Below are 6000 nucleotides of genomic sequence, written 5' to 3'. Positions count from 1 at the left end.
TCTGTGATTTTGTCCAGGTCTGCAGAGAGGAAGGAGGCTGCAGACTGCCGATCTGAGGGATGAGGAATGGAGCGGCAGATAGTGGAGTCATCAGCAAAGAGATAGAGAGGATTTTCCAGAGAGTCGGAGAGATCATTGATACAACAACATGCATTTTAAAGGCCATTTTCCCTGCTAGAGCGGGGGTTAGCCTTGCGGTCCCCATGTCAATCTTCTCCATTTTGCCCTATTTTCTGCATCTCTCCTTGTTAACCCCCTTGCCCGCATTTGTTCTTCCACCATCTTTAGCCAAGTCTTTTTCGGTCTTCCCCGTCCTCTGCTTCCTTCTACATTCATTTCCATCACTCTTCTCAACCAGTCACTTTCATCCTTCCTCAACACATGACCAAACCGTCTCAACCTGTTCCTCTTCACAGCATCAATCACAGGCTCTATTCCCATCATCTTTCGCAATTCATCATTTGTCTTCCTCTCTCTCAACGATACTCCACACATCCACCGAACCATTCGCATTTCCACCCTTTCCAATCTTCGTTGCTGCTCTACGTTCATTACCCATGTCTCGCTCCCATAAATCATAACACTTCTCACACATGCAGCATACACCTTTCCCTTCAGCTTCAACGACACTCCCCTCATCATCAGCACGCCACCCAGTTCCCGAAACTTCTTCCATGCACATCTCACTCGAGCAACCGTTGCCGAGTCTGATCCACCTTCTCCATTCAGCATGTCTCCGAGGTAGCAAAATGTTTTCACACCTTCCAGCTTCACGCCGTCTCCAAGATCCAACTCAACATTTCCTCCATCTGCAGCTCCCTCTGTGCACACCTTACATTTGAATGTAGCTGCCACACTGGTTAATGACCCTCTCAGACCACTACATTTTTGATGAACCCACTCAGCGCACATTGTACATTGAATGGAGTTCACTCCGACACCCTTCCTACACACAGCACAGGGCCACTTCCCAGTTCTTTCCACCTCACCACATGCTTTACCACTTGCCATCACCTTCGTCTTTCCGATATTCACCTTCAGACCTTTTGTCTCCATATATTCCTTCCACGTGTTCATCTTTTCCTTCAGTCCATCCATACTTTCCGCAATCAACACCAGATCATCTGCATACAATAACTCCCACAGTAAACCCTCCTTTACGTTCTGAGCCAGCACCTCCATCACAGCTACAAATAGTAGTGGACTTAGTACCGACCCTTGATGCACTCCCACCTTCACCTCAAACTCACCACTGTTCCCGTCCTTCGTCCTTACAGCTGTGCGCGCTCTTTTGTACATTGCCATCACTACTCTGATCAACCATTCCTGCACTCCTAACTTCCTCAATGCCCATGTCAATACTTTGCGTGGTACCCTATCGAATGCTTTCTCCAGATCAACAAACCCAAGAAACAACTTCTTCCTCTTCTCCATGTACTTCTCCTGCAACTGCCTCACAATGAAAAGCGCGTCTGTCGTTCCTCTTCCTGGCATGAATCCAAACTGCATTTCGTCGATCTTCACTTTCTTCCGTATCCTCCTCTCCAACACCCTTTCCAATACCTTCATTCCATGCTCCAATAACTTTATTGCTCAGTACGAGCCACACTCCAGAGGGTCACCTTTCCCCTTGTATAGAGGGACGAGGGTACTCAGTTCCCAAGCCACTGGAATGCGGCCTTCTTTCACCACCAGATTACAGATCTCTGTCATTCTCTTCACACCCCAACTTCCTGCTGCCTTCAACATATCTCCCACAACTCCCGTCGGCCCTCCCGCTTTTCTACCCTTCATTGCTTTTAATGCTTCCTCAACTTCCTTCTCAGTTATCTTCTCTGCCGGTCCTAAAACAGGGTTACTCTCTATGTTGCCATCCCATTCATTCTCTGTATTCAACAGCATTTCCATATATCTTTTCCATCTTCCTTTAATTCCATCTGGGTCGACAACGATTTGTCCCACTTCATCCTTCAAGCAACTCATCCCCATCACATCACACCTCTCTTTCGCTATCTGCTTTGCAATCCTGAATACTGCTTTCTGACCCTCTTCCGAATCCAAGCGTTCTCCGAACATTTTCCTACATGCCTCCTGCGCCTTTGCTACCTCTTTCTTTGCAGCCTTCCTGGCTGCCTTATAACTTTCATGCTCTGCTGTTTCTGCTCCCGTACCCTTCGCCTTCTGCCACTCCTTGAACTTCTTCCTCTTCTCGTCAATCCTCTTTCCAACTTCATCATCCCACCACCATGTTTCCGAGTGCCTCGGTGGTCCTTTTGTCCATCCACATACCTCACCAACGGCTCCCAACAGACAAGCTTTCATTGACATCCAACCACTTTCAAGCTCAACCACATCATCCTCGACCCTACTCAGCCTCTCTTTTAATGCCTCCCTTACTGTCACCTCTTTCAACCTCCACACCTTCATTCTCGGTTGGTACTTCACCCGCCGAGCTCTCCTCGCACCTTTCACCCTTACGTCGCAGACAACCAAGTGGTGCTGTGAAACAGCCTCCTCCCCAGGGATCACCCTTGTGTCCCGGAAGTGCCCCCTATCTCGCCTACGCACCATCAGGTAGTCAACGGTTGTCGTCGACCCACCTGACGTGTATGTAACAAGCTTATTATCCTCTTTCTGGAACTGAGTATTACAAATCAACAAATCAGCTCCATCAGCAAACTCCAAAATCCTTTCACCTTCTCCATTTCTCACACCATATCCGTAACCCCCATGAACTCCGTCAAAACCATCCATACTCCTTCCCACATGTCCATTTAGGTCTCCTCCTACCACAACAACTTCCTCATCTTTCACGTTTTCCATCAGCTTCTCTATCGCACACCAGAACTTGTACTTTTCTTCATCGCTTCGACCAACCTGCGGAGCATATCCCGAGATGACGTTCACCAACAGCTTTCCAATCATCATTTTCACCATCATCAACCTATCACTCACTCTAGTCACACTCACCACACTGTCTACAAACTCCTCAGAAAACAGGACACCAACACCATTCACGCCCTCCAGGCACCCTTGCCACACAAACTTGTATTTCTGTCCCTGCCTACCCTTCACCATTCTCACACCACTTCCCTTCCATCTCGTCTCTTGCACACAACATATGTCCACTCTTCTTCTGACCAATACTTCCACCACTTCTCCTGATCTCCCTGTCATTGTCCCTACATTCCATGTCCCAAACCTCAGAAACCGATCTCCACTTCGGGCTGTACCCTGCCCATATGTAGTTGTAATTGTCATGGTTCCCTTTTTGAGGCAAGGTTTTTATGGCCGGATGCCCTTCCTGACGCCAACCCTCTTAGTCGTCTCTTACGACATGCAGGGATACGGTGTACCTATTCTTATTCAGGGTACACACCGGGAAACGTTTAAAACATGGAAATTCTGGGGGGTGGGGGTGGGGGGTTGGTGTCAAGGGAAAGATAAAATGAAAATAAACCCCTTCAGCCGGCACTTAGCTTGGCGTCCCAAAGAGTACTTTCAGGAGCTTGGCGGCTGTTGAAACTGGGGTAGCCACTCATGCGGGAAGTGGTCCAAAATGGCGGTGTAGAACTCCGCGCGTCGAAAACACAAGCGTGAGGCGAGCTGATTAGACGGCCTCCTTTCGATTCTCTACCGTCAAGTCCAATGCGGCCTTCAGCTTCCAAGAGCCCAGCAGTTGTCCAAAACCTTGTGTGGGGAAATGTGGTATCTGTCCGTCGTCTTGTCCACCGTCCGCACGCGGCTCCAAGCTCCGGCACGAGGAAGCCCTCCGTCCGCCCGCACGCTTCGCCAGGCCCCGATCGAAGATCAGTATCTGGAGAGATGGTGAGCATGATGTGGAGAGATTATGGGAGGTCGACAATAAGATTAAATAAAATAAATGAAGTAGAATTGTTGAAGAAATCAGAAAGGTAATAAACGAGGTGATCCCAGATGATCGAAGTTAGTCACCCCCAAGCACATTGAGAGGATCAGTGAAGGAATCCGGACTGGGGCTCGGTTTCACGGCCTCTTTCACATTATCACGCTTCTTCCCCGTGCCGGAGCTTACCTCCGGTGGCCTCGAAATCACGGCAAAGATATCATCCTGAGAGATCATTGATGAAGCCCAGAAATAGCACAGGGCCCAGAACACGACCTTGGGGAACTCCAGCCAGAACAGGAAGGGGAGATGAGAAAAATCCATTCAGGGCCACACGTTGCCTACGACCAGAGAGGAAGTCCGCAAGCCATGAGTGGAGATTTCCATGGATACCATAGGAGGAGAGTTTGGTGAGCAGAGCTGGGTGCCAGACCGTATCGAAGGCACGTGATATGTCAAGTGAGACAGCTCTGATTTCCTGTTTGGCATTGAGGACCTCCATCCATTGTTGAGACAGCAAAAGCAACATGTCCAGAGTAGAATGACCTGGTCTGAATCCAAATTGATGATCAGAGATCAAGCCATTGGAGAAGAGGAAGAATTTGATGTCCGAATCAATGATGGATTCCATGACTTTGCTGATAATTGGAAGCAGGCTGATTGGTCTGCAGTTGCAAGGATCTGTTTTCGCAAATTTTTTGTGTAAAGCGGTAATGTTTGCTGATTTCCAAGATGCTGGCAGATGACCCCGAGCAAAAGAGAGGGTGAAAAGAACAGAGAGAGGGTGAGATAGAGTGGCAGAGCAGGATTTTAGGACCCGTGGGCTGATGCCGTCTGGTCCAGTTGCAGAATCAGTCGAGGTTTGACAAAAACTTCTCCACCTTGTCAGGAGAGAAGGACACAGAGTCCAGGAGCAGTTGGGTTCGACTGGGAAATGTGGGAACAGAGAGAGATGGGTTTGGGACACAAGATTTTGAGGCAAACACAGAGTTGAGGCATTCGGCTTTGTCACGTGCGGTGTCAACTGTGTAGCCATTTGAGGTAAGGGAGGGGATGGAGGAGGAACAAACACCAGAAACGGATTTGACCAGACGCCACAAGGATTTGGAGGAAGGAGACAGGTTTGAGAGTTCAATCTTGAGTGTGGAGAGATAGTGCTTCCTGGAACTCCTGAGGGTAGACACACACTTGTTCTGAGCTTGGTGGAAGGAACTGAGATTGCCTTCAGTTGGATTTGCCTTCCAAGAGGCAAAGGCAAGTTGTTTCAGGGCAACTGCCTCACCACAAGATTCAGTGTACCATGGATGGGAGGAAGGGTAGGACAAATGAAGACGAGATGGGATAAATCTGTGCATGAGAGAGAGCAGTTTGCTTTGGAAGAATTCCCAGGAAGAATTTATGTCAGAGGCAGTGGAGATGGGAGACCAGTCCAGATGATTTATGGCTGCTTGCAGACCGTGCAAGTCAGCCTGAGTGAAATGCCAGACTCGTCGACGCTGAGGAGGCTCTCTGAGAATGGCCAGAGAGATGTCCACTTTAACAAGCACATGATCAGAAGAACCGATTGGAGCAGAAGAAGAGCAGCAGACATTTGCAGGGAAGTTAGTCATAACCAAGTCCAGAAGAGAAGATACTCCATTGACTGAGCTCCGGGTCGGGAAATTGACAGATTGTGTCAGTCCCAATGAGTCGCAGAAGTCCTTTGCTGAGGTGCCATGGCTGGTGAGAGATGAACCCACACCCAGCCAGCTGGCATGATGACAGTTGAAGTCGCCACATATGAGGAAGAGTGAGTTTGGATGAGTTTTTTTTTTTTTTTTTTTGTATACTGAATCGAGGCTCGTGAAAGAGCTAATGATAGAAGTTGGTCCATGTTGTCCGACAGCGAAATGTAAATGGGGTCACCACTGTTTGGAGGACGGTACAGAACACATATGAACAAAAGGTGGGAGTGGAGAGGAAGCCGTAGCCAGAGGTACTCCTGGGGATTGGGTGGAGAGAGGGCAGTGCAAGGAGAGTGAGGAAGAGAGTTTTTTTTTTTTTTTTGTATACAAGATCGAGGCTCGTGAAAGAGCGAACATTAATCACACAGAAAGACAAACCGACACATAAAACATATAACATCGGGAGCGGTA

Source organism: Myxine glutinosa, chromosome 1, assembly GCF_964187855.1.
Source record: "Myxine glutinosa chromosome 1, kmMyxGlut1.1, whole genome shotgun sequence".
In the NCBI taxonomy this organism is placed as follows: Eukaryota; Metazoa; Chordata; class Myxini; order Myxiniformes; family Myxinidae; genus Myxine; species Myxine glutinosa.
The sequence above is the reverse complement of the archived record's forward strand: the minus strand, read 5'-3'. Positions refer to the sequence as shown.